The sequence below is a fragment of the Halictus rubicundus genome, unplaced genomic scaffold, assembly GCF_050948215.1.
Source record: "Halictus rubicundus isolate RS-2024b unplaced genomic scaffold, iyHalRubi1_principal scaffold0107, whole genome shotgun sequence".
Lineage (NCBI taxonomy): Eukaryota > Metazoa > Arthropoda > Insecta > Hymenoptera > Halictidae > Halictus > Halictus rubicundus.
Genome location: NW_027488648.1, coordinates 625,937 through 643,673, shown reverse-complemented (window position 1 = coordinate 643,673; position 17,737 = coordinate 625,937).

Below are 17,737 nucleotides of genomic sequence, written 5' to 3'. Positions count from 1 at the left end.
TTTCCTCTTGGCGGTGGGACTTAGAAAAATTTTCGTCGAACGTCCGACGGAGTAGCACATCCGTCCATTATTTGCTAATAACTCGATAAATAATAATTGTAGCGAGTTTGGTGTTATGATATATATTGTTAGAAACCGTCTATATTACAGTGATATCACGTCGAAAATCGTCTAGGACCGATACGGAAAAAGTTTCCTCTTAGCGGTGGGACTTAGAAAAATTTCCAGAGTTTTGTCGACGGAGTAGCACATCCGTCCATTATTTGCTAATAACTCGATAAATAATAATTGTAGCGAGTTTGGTGTTATGATATATATTGTTAGAAACCGTCTATATTACAGTGATATCACGTCGAAAATCGTCTAGGACCGATACGGAAAAAGTTTCCTCTTAGCGGTGGGACTTAGAAAAATTTCCAGAGTTTTGTCGACGGAGTAGCACATCCGTCCATTATTTGCTAATAACTCGATAAATAATAATTGTAGCGAGTTTGGTGTTATGATATATATTGTTAGAAACCGTCTATATTACAGTGATATCACGTCGAAAATCGTCTAGGACCGATAGGGAAAAAGTTTCCTCTTGGCGGTGGGACTTAGAAAAATTTTCGTCGAACGTCCGACGGAGTAGCACATCCGTCCATTATTTGCTAATAACTCGATAAATAATAATTGTAGCGAGTTTGGTGTTATGATATATATTGTTAGAAACCGTCTATATTACAGTGATATCACGTCGAAAATCGTCTAGGACCGATACGGAAAAAGTTTCCTCTTAGCGGTGGGACTTAGAAAAATTTCCAGAGTTTTGTCGACGGAGTAGCACATCCGTCCATTATTTGCTAATAACTCGATAAATAATAATTGTAGCGAGTTTGGTGTTATGATATATATTGTTAGAAACCGTCTATATTACAGTGATATCACGTCGAAAATCGTCTAGGACCGATAGGGAAAAAGTTTCCTCTTGGCGGTGGGACTTAGAAAAATTTTCGTCGAACGTCCGACGGAGTAGCACATCCGTCCATTATTTGCTAATAACTCGATAAATAATAATTGTAGCGAGTTTGGTGTTATGATATATATTGTTAGAAACCGTCTATATTACAGTGATATCACGTCGAAAATCGTCTAGGACCGATACGGAAAAAGTTTCCTCTTAGCGGTGGGACTTAGAAAAATTTCCAGAGTTTTGTCGACGGAGTAGCACATCCGTCCATTATTTGCTAATAACTCGATAAATAATAATTGTAGCGAGTTTGGTGTTATGATATATATTGTTAGAAACCGTCTATATTACAGTGATATCACGTCGAAAATCGTCTAGGACCGATACGGAAAAAGTTTCCTCTTAGCGGTGGGACTTAGAAAAATTTCCAGAGTTTTGTCGACGGAGTAGCACATCCGTCCATTATTTGCTAATAACTCGATAAATAATAATTGTAGCGAGTTTGGTGTTATGATATATATTGTTAGAAACCGTCTATATTACAGTGATATCACGTCGAAAATCGTCTAGGACCGATAGGGAAAAAGTTTCCTCTTGGCGGTGGGACTTAGAAAAATTTTCGTCGAACGTCCGACGGAGTAGCACATCCGTCCATTATTTGCTAATAACTCGATAAATAATAATTGTAGCGAGTTTGGTGTTATGATATATATTGTTAGAAACCGTCTATATTACAGTGATATCACGTCGAAAATCGTCTAGGACCGATACGGAAAAAGTTTCCTCTTAGCGGTGGGACTTAGAAAAATTTCCAGAGTTTTGTCGACGGAGTAGCACATCCGTCCATTATTTGCTAATAACTCGATAAATAATAATTGTAGCGAGTTTGGTGTTATGATATATATTGTTAGAAACCGTCTATATTACAGTGATATCACGTCGAAAATCGTCTAGGACCGATAGGGAAAAAGTTTCCTCTTGGCGGTGGGACTTAGAAAAATTTTCGTCGAACGTCCGACGGAGTAGCACATCCGTCCATTATTTGCTAATAACTCGATAAATAATAATTGTAGCGAGTTTGGTGTTATGATATATATTGTTAGAAACCGTCTATATTACAGTGATATCACGTCGAAAATCGTCTAGGACCGATACGGAAAAAGTTTCCTCTTAGCGGTGGGACTTAGAAAAATTTCCAGAGTTTTGTCGACGGAGTAGCACATCCGTCCATTATTTGCTAATAACTCGATAAATAATAATTGTAGCGAGTTTGGTGTTATGATATATATTGTTAGAAACCGTCTATATTACAGTGATATCACGTCGAAAATCGTCTAGGACCGATACGGAAAAAGTTTCCTCTTAGCGGTGGGACTTAGAAAAATTTCCAGAGTTTTGTCGACGGAGTAGCACATCCGTCCATTATTTGCTAATAACTCGATAAATAATAATTGTAGCGAGTTTGGTGTTATGATATATATTGTTAGAAACCGTCTATATTACAGTGATATCACGTCGAAAATCGTCTAGGACCGATACGGAAAAAGTTTCCTCTTGGCGGTGGGACTTAGAAAAATTTTCGTCGAACGTCCGACGGAGTAGCACATCCGTCCATTATTTGCTAATAACTCGATAAATAATAATTGTAGCGAGTTTGGTGTTATGATATATATTGTTAGAAACCGTCTATATTACAGTGATATCACGTCGAAAATCGTCTAGGACCGATACGGAAAAAGTTTCCTCTTAGCGGTGGGACTTAGAAAAATTTCCAGAGTTTTGTCGACGGAGTAGCACATCCGTCCATTATTTGCTAATAACTCGATAAATAATAATTGTAGCGAGTTTGGTGTTATGATATATATTGTTAGAAACCGTCTATATTACAGTGATATCACGTCGAAAATCGTCTAGGACCGATACGGAAAAAGTTTCCTCTTAGCGGTGGGACTTAGAAAAATTTCCAGAGTTTTGTCGACGGAGTAGCACATCCGTCCATTATTTGCTAATAACTCGATAAATAATAATTGTAGCGAGTTTGGTGTTATGATATATATTGTTAGAAACCGTCTATATTACAGTGATATCACGTCGAAAATCGTCTAGGACCGATAGGGAAAAAGTTTCCTCTTGGCGGTGGGACTTAGAAAAATTTTCGTCGAACGTCCGACGGAGTAGCACATCCGTCCATTATTTGCTAATAACTCGATAAATAATAATTGTAGCGAGTTTGGTGTTATGATATATATTGTTAGAAACCGTCTATATTACAGTGATATCACGTCGAAAATCGTCTAGGACCGATACGGAAAAAGTTTCCTCTTAGCGGTGGGACTTAGAAAAATTTCCAGAGTTTTGTCGACGGAGTAGCACATCCGTCCATTATTTGCTAATAACTCGATAAATAATAATTGTAGCGAGTTTGGTGTTATGATATATATTGTTAGAAACCGTCTATATTACAGTGATATCACGTCGAAAATCGTCTAGGACCGATAGGGAAAAAGTTTCCTCTTGGCGGTGGGACTTAGAAAAATTTCCAGAGTTTTGTCGACGGAGTAGCACATCCGTCCATTATTTGCTAATAACTCGATAAATAATAATTGTAGCGAGTTTGGTGTTATGATATATATTGTTAGAAACCGTCTATATTACAGTGATATCACGTCGAAAATCGTCTAGGACCGATACGGAAAAAGTTTCCTCTTAGCGGTGGGACTTAGAAAAATTTCCAGAGTTTTGTCGACGGAGTAGCACATCCGTCCATTATTTGCTAATAACTCGATAAATAATAATTGTAGCGAGTTTGGTGTTATGATATATATTGTTAGAAACCGTCTATATTACAGTGATATCACGTCGAAAATCGTCTAGGACCGATACGGAAAAAGTTTCCTCTTAGCGGTGGGACTTAGAAAAATTTCCAGAGTTTTGTCGACGGAGTAGCACATCCGTCCATTATTTGCTAATAACTCGATAAATAATAATTGTAGCGAGTTTGGTGTTATGATATATATTGTTAGAAACCGTCTATATTACAGTGATATCACGTCGAAAATCGTCTAGGACCGATACGGAAAAAGTTTCCTCTTAGCGGTGGGACTTAGAAAAATTTCCAGAGCTTTGTCGACGGAGTAGCACATCCGTCCATTATTTGCTAATAACTCGATAAATAATAATTGTAGCGAGTTTGGTGTTATGATATATATTGTTAGAAACTGTCTATATTACAGTGATATCACGTCGAAAATCGTCTAGGACCGATAGGGAAAAAGTTTCCTCTTGGCGGTGGGACTTAGAAAAATTTTCGTCGAACGTCCGACGGAGTAGCACATCCGTCCATTATTTGCTAATAACTCGATAAATAATAATTGTAGCGAGTTTGGTGTTATGATATATATTGTTAGAAACCGTCTATATTACAGTGATATCACGTCGAAAATCGTCTAGGACCGATAGGGAAAAAGTTTCCTCTTGGCGGTGGGACTTAGAAAAATTTTCGTCGAACGTCCGACGGAGTAGCACATCCGTCCATTATTTGCTAATAACTCGATAAATAATAATTGTAGCGAGTTTGGTGTTATGATATATATTGTTAGAAGCCGTCTATATTACAGTGATATCACGTCGAAAATCGTCTAGGACCGATACGGAAAAAGTTTCCTCTTAGCGGTGGGACTTAGAAAAATTTCCAGAGTTTTGTCGACGGAGTAGCACATCCGTCCATTATTTGCTAATGTCACGTTCTCATGCATGTTCGCATGTAACGTGACCGATTTCTGCGTATCTACGCTAGAAATCGGTGTTCTGACGCTCCTGGCTCACGCGTAACGCGGCATCCCCACCACCGCGCCGTCAATCTAACGGTACTCCGCTCTACGGTAGTGCGTTCTCTCTCGCACCCGTTACGAGCATAGGCAGGTAGCGCTATCCTTGTCTAGCGCACGGCGAGACGCACCCCTCTCACTCGCACCCGTTACGAGCATAGGCAGGTAGCTCCGTCCTTGTCTAGCGCACGGCGAGACGCACCGCTCTCACTCGCACCCGTTACGAGTATAGGCAGGTAGCTCTGTCCTTCTCTAACGCACAGGCAACCATCGCCGTTCTCTCTCGCACTCGCTACAACCATAGGGCGTAGTGCTATCCTTTTCCAACGCATAGCCGCTAAGAGCATGCGTTCTCTCTCGCACTCGTTACCTGCATAGGGCGACGTGCCATCCTTTACTATTCTACACGGACAACCGTTACTTTCTCTCTCGCACTCGCTACAACCATAGGGCGTAGTGCTATCCCTTTTCAACGTATAGCCACTAAGGGCATGCTCTCTCTCTCGCACTCGTAGCAGACATCGGACAGTCCAAAGTCCGTTTTTCAGGGAACTTTTCACCCCCGCACACAGATGGCTTTTTTACCAGCTCGAGTTTCTCGAAAGAGAAAATGCACAGACCCTTATGTATTTACCCCACCTCCAAAAAAATACCGAAGTTCATCCACCACTCACTAGATGACTTCGGACTTCAACCCCGTTTTCCCGCTACTAAAAATGTACGGTACCCCGCATAAAAAGTCTGGAGACATCTTCAGACTTCGGAAAAAACTTCTACAAGCTCTGCTTTCATAAGTAACTCCCCGGCAATCTATAGCGAACTCTGGTGCGTGTCTCTAGCACATTGCGAGCTACAATTGTCGTCAGCAACGCAGACGCTCGGTGCGGCTTAGGCTCGCACGGCTGACGCAATACAAACCCCTCTCTTACCTGAGAGCAAGGTTCACCGGTGGTTGAAACTCAATGAGTTTCAACCCTTCCGATATCCAAGGAGGACGACCAGCGACGGCAGCAAGGAGGAAAACTCGGCGAGGAGGACGAAGGCACCAGATCAACCAGCTGAAGAAACAGCTTTCCACCGAAGGAAGGAAGGACGGTGACTGGACCAGCGAGCTCACTCCCGCCACAACAAAGGAGCCACTCCCCCTGCCCACCTGGAAACTCTCCCCCGTAACTCTCCCTCTGAGAACGCTCCCTAATTTTCTGGCAGCCGACGACGCTGACCCTCGAGCAGTATATTACCGCAACCTATTGTTCCCCCGAGCCCCACAAAAGACCGACGACTGTACGTTTATAGAAAGGCTTATCTCACGCCTATAATTATTACCTTCTCTCTCTCTTTATACTTATTACTACTTTTCCTCTGTCTCTGTCTATATATATATTATTATTATTATTATTGTTATTTGTACCTTGTTCTGTAAACATCTTTTCTTTATTATAGAATATATTTTATGTTATTGTTGAACAATCACCTTAGAAATCACTCTCGAATCCCCACGTCTTGTAACCATCCCGCCACGTTTTTTGGTCTCCACAACGATAAACGATACCCCGCACTTTTTGGAACGGGTTACCGCTCGTCCGTTCCGCATCTATTATACCCTTTTGTTACAAGGCCAATCCCTCGCGGAAAGGCCCTAGCACGTAACAAAAAACCATAATAGAAATTTGGTGACAGCGGTGTGGGATCTATCGTTATCGTGGAGACACCCCCGGCGGGATACAACCAAAAAAACGACGTGGTGAATTCGAGAGAATAAAAATTTAAAAAGTAGAATTTCAAAATGCCAATAACTCGATCTCAAGGTCTTAGTGAGGCCGAGTTAGAAATGTTGGAAGAACAATTAAAGAAAAGAGAAAAACGTTTACTAGAACAAGAACAACTATTTAAAGAAACTCAGAAAAATTTTGAAGAATTTTTACACGAAGAAAGAAATCAAATAAGAACAGAGGAAAATAATAAAACTAAAGAATTAGAAATGATAGTAGAATCATTAAAAATGCAAGTAAAAGCATTGGAGGAACGAGCTCCTATAGCTCAAACTCCCGTAACAAGTCGTAAATCTGGGCCGGCAACAATAGAGTCTCCCCCTTCAGCATTTTCTCTCAGAGATGTTATATCAGAAATTCCCACCTTTTCGGGAACTAACCTCTCTACCGACAGGTTTTTTCAATCGTGCCGACGAGCACGGGACATTCTTTCACCCTCGCAAGAAACAGACTTAGCGAGAGCAATTAAATCCAAACTGGTCGGGCGTGCATATTGCATAGTAGAAGACGAGGAATATAAAACGGTGAATGATCTAATAGATGCCTTACGCACAAGATTACTCCCGCAAAAATCATCATATTATTATAGAGGTCTTCTTTCCGATATATTTAAAAATCCGGCGGAGCATATAATTGACTACGTGCAAAGAGTTAAAGATTTAAGAATGTCGATTAGAGACACAGAGCGTCAGGAAGGTCGATCACCTGACCCTGGAATCGACGAATTTACTCTAGAATGTTTTATTCGTGGCTTACCGTCCACTATGAAAATATTATTAGAATTCAAGGGATATAAAACCCTTACAGAAGCGTTCAATAACGCAATAGTAATTTACAACGAAATGGAGCAAGAACAAGCTCGAACAAAGCCTCCGCCGATATTAAATGCACCCCCGCTGTCCCCTCGAAGCTCGTCGACTCCCCCTAAGAATTTTATGAGCTCACGCGGCCCTCAGGTATCTCAGGTAAATTGCACGTATTGCAAAAGGAGCGGACACACCGCTTTGCAGTGTTTTCAAGATCCCCGCAACCGGGAAAATAAGAAAAACATAAATAATAGTCAACCGCCTCCTATTACGTGCACTTATTGTAATAAATTCGGACACTACGCATCTCAGTGTTACCGAAATCCGCAAAATAAATCCCAGAATTCGGGAAACCGCGGAAACCCCTCGCCGACGGACGCCCGGCGGGAGGGCAACCCAGAGCGTCCACCCCCCAGTCCAATAATAGAAAAACCTTCCACATAGAGGGAAAATTTAATTCGATCGTAGAAATCGACCTGGCACACCCCATTGGACAAACGAAATTTCTCATCGATACGGGATCGGAACCAAATCTTATTAAATTACAACAGATAGGATCACTATCTTTTAATAAATATAAAAAATTAAATCTAAGTGGCATTTCTCCCCAGATAGTAGAAACATTAGGATCATTAAGAATCCAAATTCACGGCAAAATTCACGAATTTCACGTGGTGCCGAATAGTTTCCCCATTCCTTACCCCGCGATCTTAGGATCCGAATTTTTAAAGAAATGTTCTGCCACTATTTCTTATCAAGACAAATGTCTTTTATTGGGAAATTTAAAAATCCCTTTTTCCGATCCTGAAAATATTAGTGTGCCCCCTCGAAGTATAAAGACGGTTCCCGTCAAAATTAAAAATTTAAATATAAAAAAAGGATATCTCCCTCGGCTGCATGTTGGGACAAATATTTTTGCAGGAGAATGCATGGTGAAGAATATAAATGGACGTGCTATAATTAAAATTTTTAACGCATCTGACGTAGAATACGAAGCGGAAATTCCACAAGTAGAAATCGAAGAAGTTGAAGAAGTTAAAGGAGTTAAAGATGTTGAAGAATTTAAAACTTTACAAATTGATGGAGAGAAAAATTTAAGACCCGAGGAATTTGGGATTATTAAAAAATTAAAACTCAAGGAATTTGAGGAAATTAAAAAATTAAAACTCGAGGAATTCGAGGAAATAAAATTAAAATTCGAGGAATTCGAAAAATTAAAACCCGAGGAATTCGAGGTAAATAAAAAATTGATGAAACCCGAGGAATTCGAGGTGAATCAAAAATTAATAACGCCCGAGGAATTCGAGGCTGTTAAAAAACTAAAACTCGAGGAATTCGAGATATTAAAAAATATAAGACTCGAGGAATTCGAGCAAATTAAAAATTCTCTCCATTCAAATAAAAGTAAAAGTAAAGGTAGGAGGAAGAATAAAAGTAAAGATAAAGATAAAAGTTTCTCTTGTTTCCGCGTCGACTCTTCTCAGAGATTTTCAAATATATTAAAGATGATTGAAGTAGATAATTTAAATGAAGAAGAAAAAGCACACGTCGAAGAATTAATTAAAGAAAACCATGACATTTTTCACTGCCAAGACGATAAATTGCCCTGTACTCATTTAACTTCGCATCGAATAGATACGACCGACAGCAGCCCCGTAAATATTAAACAGTACAGATTTCCCCCAATTCATAAGGAAGAAATCCAAAAGCAGATTTCAGAACTCCTAAATCAAAATATAATTACGAAATCTTCGTCCCCGTATAATTCCCCTGTTTGGATTGTTCCGAAAAAACCGGACTCCGCAGGCAATAAAAAATGGAGGATGGTCATTGACTTCCGCCAATTAAACGAAAAAACTATCGGAGACGCGTACCCTCTCCCAAATATCGTAGAAATCTTAGATCAATTGGGAGGATCAAAATACTTCAGCGTGTTAGATTTAGCTTCGGGTTTTCATCAAATTCCCATGGAGCAGTCAGACGCAGCAAAAACCGCTTTTTCATCGCCCCACGGTCATTATCAATTTTCTAGAATGCCGTTTGGTCTTAAAAATGCTCCCGCTACTTTCCAAAAATTAATGGATTCAGTATTAACCGGCTTACAAGGGACAGAAATGTTCGTATATATGGACGACATTGTTATATACGCAAGTTCGCTCCAAGAACACATAATAAAATTTAATAAATTAGCCGAAAGATTAAGAGACGCGAATCTTCGACTCCAACCGGATAAATGTAAATTTCTCTGCAAAGAAGTTCATTATCTCGGACACATAATTTCTGAATCAGGAATCAAGCCTGATCCTAGTAAAATCACCGCGATTCAAAATTTTCCAACACCGCGCACACCGCGAAATATTAAACAGTTCCTTGGCCTCAGCGGTTATTACAGACGATTTATTCAAAATTTCTCCGGTATTTCAAAACCATTAACGTCACTTTTAAAGAAAGGTATTAAATTCCATTGGAAAGACGAACAAGAGCAAGCATTTTTAAAATTAAAGGAAGCTTTATGTAAGGAGCCCATATTACAATATCCAAATTTTAATGAACAATTCATAGTAACGACGGATGCCTCGAATCAAGCAATCGGAGGTATATTAAGTCAAGGTGAGGTTGGTAAAGACCTTCCGATCGCTTACGCATCTCGATCTCTGAATTCGGCCGAGATGAATTATTCGACCATAGAGAAGGAACTCCTTGCAATAGTTTATTGTACGCATCATTTCCGACCTTATTTATATGGGAAAGAATTCCTCTTAATAACAGATCATCAGCCTCTAGTTTGGTTGCATAAAGTGAAAGATACTACGTCCCGACTCGTTCGCTGGCGGTTAAAACTTGCCGAGTACGAGTACAAAATTAAATATAAACCGGGAAAAATAAATTCAAACGCGGACGCATTATCACGAAATCCGCAAGTTTTAGTAGCGAATGTTCTTGAGGAGGAGAATACGGACGACGATCCATGGGCAGGATTGGCCGCCTTTTTCGGAGAGGAAAACGAACCTTCCACTCCCGAACCCCCATCTCCGCTTCCAACAATGGAAGATTTATCTTCGCTCGACGGAGATATACAAGGGTCCACCGAAGATTCAACGGAGGAAACGCAGCTGCCGTCCTTAGGGCACTGGCAACCCCAAAACCTCCCGAAGAATCCCAGGGATTCCCTTTCAAATCCTGACACCAGCGAGGAAGAACCGTCACCATCCCTAGGGCATGGAGACGCACCTCACGGGAGTCCTGAAGATTTCCCCATCGAGCCGCAAGAAGAGGAGGAACACCCTCACGGCGGACACGAAGGCGCCCCTGGCGAACCTTCGCTCACGGACCCGGCTTACACCGAAGACGGCGGGTTGCCACCTCTAGGGGCACGGCGCACCCCCGATTCCACGGCAAGCCAGGCGAACTCCTCAGAGGATGGAGAAATCCCTGAGCGAGAAACAGAAGACGATCTGGGACAGGAAAACAGTATTCCACCCGAACCACCCCCGGAACCACCGGACGACGGCGATTCATCGATATTAAGCGACTCGGACGCAGAATCCGAACAGGAAAATGAAGCTCCAACAACAAATATAATAGAATCAAGAGACTGTATACACATGAGAAAGGATAATTTAGTATATTTTATTACTACCGCGGGAGATCCATTCGACGAAGGAGCCCGACAAATCCAAGATGCTTCAAAATTTCCTATACATACAAAAATAATGCTAGGAGCACCCAGCATTCGAATAATCAACAGAAGATATTATATTGCATTAGCAGTCGCGAGAAGGCCACAAGAGCCAGTAAGAAAAGATGCATTAATAAAAGCATTTGATAAATTACAAAATTTCATATACGAAGAAGCTATTAGCTCATTTTCAATAAGTTATCCATCAGAAACAGACAGAGTTAATTTCGCTGCACTGCAAGAACAATTAGAAAGCAGATTTTTAAATGCTCCAGTCGAGATTACAATTTGCAAAAATTTAATTAAAATTCCGCCTATTTCAAAAAGGAATAAAATATTAGAAGAGTTTCATTCTGCAGCACCAGCTGGACATAAAGGTGTAACCAAAACATACACAAGAATCCGTCAATATTTTTTCTGGGAAAATATGAAAAAAGATATACAACATTTTATAAATAATTGTTTAAATTGTCAACTGAAAAAACTAGTGAGAGTAAAAAATAAACAACCGATGATGCTCACCGATACTCCCGGTAAAGCATTTGATAAAATTTCCATAGACATGGTAGGACCACTACCAACAACACGAAAAAATAATAAATATTTACTCACAATTCAAGATTTATTGACGAAGTATTCGCTTGCAATCCCAGTACAAGATGGATATTCTAAAACAATTGCAACAGCATTTTTAAATAATTTTCTATATAAATTTGGAACACCTAAATGTTTATTATCAGATCAAGGACCGAATTTAACGGGATCAACAATGAAGCAACTCCTGAAGAAATTTAAAATTCAACACGTCTGCACGTCACCATATCATCCTCAAACAAATGGTTCATTGGAGAGAGCCCACCACGTATTCGTGGAATATTTAAAACAATATATAGATGATAAAAACCAATGGGACGATTGCATAGACGCAGCAATATTTTCGTACAATACGAGTATCCACGAAGGAACAAAGTTTTCCCCGCATCATTTGGTCTTCGGAGAAATGGCAAGACCACCTTTAACGAGCAATATTTTGGAAGAGGAACCGGAACAAACATACGAATCTCATCTAGTTCAGCACATAAAAAATTTACATAGCCTCCAGCAAAGAGCTCGAGCAAATTTAATAGCGGCCAAAGAAAGGTCAAAATATTATTACGATAGGAAGATTCATCCACAACAATTGAAAGTAGGAGACAGTGTCTTCACATTAGCGTTGCATAGAACAAAACTCAGCAACCAATATTCCGGTCCATATAAAGTATTAGAAATTCTTCCAACAAACAACGTAAAATTGCTAATTAAAGGAAAACCAAGGATCCTACACATGGATAGATGCAGGATCTCCAAAATTCCCGCACGGTAGGATACCTTGCACAAAAAATGAAATCCTACGAATTTCATTTTTTGTTTCCCGGGGAGGGAGGTGTCACGTTCTCATGCATGTTCGCATGTAACGTGACCGATTTCTGCGTATCTACGCTAGAAATCGGTGTTCTGACGCTCCTGGCTCACGCGTAACGCGGCATCCCCACCACCGCGCCGTCAATCTAACGGTACTCCGCTCTACGGTAGTGCGTTCTCTCTCGCACCCGTTACGAGCATAGGCAGGTAGCGCTATCCTTGTCTAGCGCACGGCGAGACGCACCCCTCTCACTCGCACCCGTTACGAGCATAGGCAGGTAGCTCCGTCCTTGTCTAGCGCACGGCGAGACGCACCGCTCTCACTCGCACCCGTTACGAGTATAGGCAGGTAGCTCTGTCCTTCTCTAACGCACAGGCAACCATCGCCGTTCTCTCTCGCACTCGCTACAACCATAGGGCGTAGTGCTATCCTTTTCCAACGCATAGCCGCTAAGAGCATGCGTTCTCTCTCGCACTCGTTACCTGCATAGGGCGACGTGCCATCCTTTACTATTCTACACGGACAACCGTTACTTTCTCTCTCGCACTCGCTACAACCATAGGGCGTAGTGCTATCCCTTTTCAACGTATAGCCACTAAGGGCATGCTTTCTCTCTCGCACTCGTAGCAGACATCGGACAGTCCAAAGTCCGTTTTTCAGGGAACTTTTCACCCCCGCACACAGATGGCTTTTTTACCAGCTCGAGTTTCTCGAAAGAGAAAATGCACAGACCCTTATGTATTTACCCCACCTCCAAAAAAATACCGAAGTTCATCCACCACTCACTAGATGACTTCGGACTTCAACCCCGTTTTCCCGCTACTAAAAATGTACGGTACCCCGCATAAAAAGTCTGGAGACATCTTCAGACTTCGGAAAAAACTCCTACAAGCTTCTGCTTTCATAGTAATTCCCCGGCAATCTATAGCGAACTCTGGTGCGTGTCTCTAGCACATTGCGAGCTACAATTGTCGTCAGCAACGCAGACGCTCGGTGCGGCTTAGGCTCGCACGGCTGACGCAATACAAACCCCTCTCTTACCTGAGAGCAAGGTTCACCGGTGGTTGAAACTCAATGAGTTTCAACCCTTCCGATATCCAAGGAGGACGACCAGCGACGGCAGCAAGGAGGAAAACTCGGCGAGGAGGACGAAGGCACCAGATCAACCAGCTGAAGAAACAGCTTTCCACCGAAGGAAGGAAGGACGGTGACTGGACCAGCGAGCTCACTCCCGCCACAACAAAGGAGCCACTCCCCCTGCCCACCTGGAAACTCTCCCCCGTAACTCTCCCTCTGAGAACGCTCCCTAATTTTCTGGCAGCCGACGACGCTGACCCTCGAGCAGTATATTACCGCAACCTATTGTTCCCCCGAGCCCCACAAAAGACCGACGACTGTACTTTTATAGAAAGGCTTATCTCACGCCTATAATTATTACCTTCTCTCTCTCTTTATACTTATTACTACTTTTCCTCTGTCTCTGTCTATATATATATTATTATTATTATTGTTATTTGTACCTTGTTCTGTAAACATCTTTTCTTTATTATAGAATATATTTTATGTTATTGTTGAACAATCACCTTAGAAATCACTCTCGAATCCCCACGTCTTGTAACCATCCCGCCACGTTTTTGGTCTCCACAGCGATAAACGATACCCCGCACTTTTTGGAACGGGTTACCGCTCGTCCGTTCCGCATCTATTATACCCTTTTGTTACAAGGCCAATCCCTCGCGGAAAGGCCCTAGCACGTAACAGGAAACTTTTTCCGTAGCGGTCCTAGACGATTTTCGACGTGATATCACTGTAATATAGACGGTTTCTAACAATATATATCATAACACCAAACTCGCTACTACTATTATTTACCGAGTTATTAGCAAATAATGGACGGATGTGCTACTTCGTCGGACGTTGGACGAAAATTTTTCTAAGTCCCACCGCTAAGAGGAAACTTTTTCCGTATCGGTCCTAGACGATATTCGACGTGATATCACTGTAATGTAGACGGTTTCTAACAATATATATAATCACACCAAACTCGCTACTACTATTACTTACCGAGTTATTAGCAAATAATGGACCGATGTACTACTCCGTCGACAAAACTCTGGAAATTTTTCTAACTCCCACCGCTAACAGGAAACTTTTTCCGTATCGGTCCTAGACGATTTTCGACGTGATATCACTGTAATATAGACGGTTTCTAACAATATATATCATCACACCAAACTCGCTACAATTATTATTTACCGAGTTATCAGCAAATAATGGACGGATGTGCTACTTCGTCGGACGTTGGACGAAAATTTTTCTAAGTCCCACCGCTAAGAGGAAACTTTTTCCGTATCGGTCCTAGACGATTTTCGACGTGATATCACTGTAATGTAGACGGTTTCTAACAATATATATAATCACACCAAACTCGCTACAATTATTATTTACCGAGTTATTAGCAAATAATGGACGGATGTGCTACTTCGTCGGTAGTTGGACGAAAATTTTTCTAACTCCCACCGCTAAGAGGAAACTTTTTCCGTATCGGTCCTAGACGATTTTCGACGTGATATCACTGTAATATAGACGGTTTCTAACAATATATATCATAACACCAAACTCGCTACTACTATTATTTACCGAGGTATTAGCAAATAATGGACGGATGTACTACTCCGTCGACAAAACTCTGGAAATTTTTCTAAGTTCCACCGCTAAGAGGAAACTTTTTCCGTATCGGTCCTAGACGATTTTCGACGTGATATCACTGTAATATAGACGGTTTATAACAATATATATCATAACACCAAACTCGCTACTACTATTATTTACCGAGTTATTAGCAAATAATGGACGGATGTGCTACTTCGTCGGACGTTGGACGAAAATTTTTCTAGGTCCCACCGCCAAGAGGAAACTTTTTCCGTATCGGTCCTAGACGATTTTCGACGTGATATCACTGTAATATAGACGGTTTCTAACAATATATACCATAACACCAAACTCGCTACTACTATTATTTACCGAGTTATTAGCAAATAATGGACGGATGTACTACTCCGTCGACAAAACTCTGGAAATTTTTCTAAGTCCCACCGCTAAGAGGAAACTTTTTCCGTATCGGTCCTAGACGATTTTCGACGTGATATCACTGTAATATAGACGGTTTCTAACAATATATATCATAACACCAAACTCGCTACTACTATTATTTACCGAGTTATTAGCAAATAATGGACGGATGTGCTACTTCGTCGGACGTTGGACGAAAATTTTTCTAAGTCCCACCGCCAAGAGGAAACTTTTTCCGTATCGGTCCTAGACGATTTTCGACGTGATATCACTGTAATGTAGACGGTTTCTAACAATATATATCATAACACCAAACTCGCTACAATTATTATTTACCGAGTTATTAGCAAATAATGGACGGATGTGCTACTTCGTCGACAAAACTCTGGAAATTTTTCTAAGTCCCACCGCTAAGAGGAAACTTTTTCCGTATCGGTCCTAGACGATTTTCGACGTGATATCACTGTAATATAGACGGTTTCTAACAACATATATCATAACACCAAACTCGCTATTACTATTATTTACCGAGTTATTAGCAAATAATGGACGGATGTACTACTCCGTCGACAAAACTCTGGAAATTTTTCTAACTCCCACCGCCAAGAGGAAACTTTTTCCGTATCGGTCCTAGACGATTTTCGACGTGATATCACTGTAATGTAGACGGTTTCTAACAATATATATCATAACACCAAACTCGCTACAATTATTATTTACCGAGTTATTAGCAAATAATGGACGGATGTGCTACTTCGTCGGACGTTGGACGAAAATTTTTCTAAGTCCCACCGCCAAGAGGAAACTTTTTCCGTAGCGGTCCTAGACGATTTTCGACGTGATATCACTGTAATATAGACGGTTTCTAACAATATATATCATAACACCGAACTCGCTACTACTATTATTTACCGAGTTATTAGCAAATAATGGACGGATGTACTACTCCGTCGACAAAACTCTGGAAATTTTTCTAACTCCCACCGCCAAGAGGAAACTTTTTCCGTATCGGTCCTAGACGATTTTCGACGTGATATCACTGTAATGTAGACGGTTTCTAACAATATATATCATAACACCAAACTCGCTACAATTATTATTTACCGAGTTATTAGCAAATAATGGACGGATGTGCTACTTCGTCGGACGTTGGACGAAAATTTTTCTAAGTCCCACCGCCAAGAGGAAACTTTTTCCGTAGCGGTCCTAGACGATTTTCGACGTGATATCACTGTAATATAGACGGTTTCTAACAATATATATCATAACACCAAACTCGCTACTACTATTATTTACCGAGTTATTAGCAAATAATGGACGGATGTGCTACTTCGTCGGACGTTGGACGAAAATTTTTCTAAGTCCCACCGCTAAGAGGAAACTTTTTCCGTATCGGTCCTAGACGATATTCGACGTGATATCACTGTAATGTAGACGGTTTCTAACAATATATATAATCACACCAAACTCGCTACTACTATTACTTACCGAGTTATTAGCAAATAATGGACCGATGTACTACTCCGTCGACAAAACTCTGGAAATTTTTCTAACTCCCACCGCTAACAGGAAACTTTTTCCGTATCGGTCCTAGACGATTTTCGACGTGATATCACTGTAATATAGACGGTTTCTAACAACATATATCATAACACCAAACTCGCTACTACTATTATTTACCGAGTTATTAGCAAATAATGGACGGATGTGCTACTCCGTCGACAAAACTCTGGAAATTTTTCTAAGTCCCACCGCTAAGAGGAAACTTTTTCCGTATCGGTCCTAGACGATTTTCGACGTGATATCACTGTAATGTAGACGGTTTCTAACAATATATATCATCACACCAAACTCGCTACAATTATTATTTACCGAGTTATTAGCAAATAATGGACGGATGTGCTACTTCGTCGACAAAACTCTGGAAATTTTTCTAAGTCCCACCGCTAAGAGGAAACTTTTTCCGTATCGGTCCTAGACGATTTTCGACGTGATATCACTGTAATATAGACGGTTTCTAACAACATATATCATAACACCAAACTCGCCACTACTATTATTTACCGAGTTATTAGCAAATAATGGACGGATGTACTACTCCGTCGACAAAACTCTGGAAATTTTTCTAACTCCCACCGCTAACAGGAAACTTTTTCCGTATCGGTCCTAGACGATTTTCGACGTGATATCACTGTAATATAGACGGTTTCTAACAATATATATCATAACA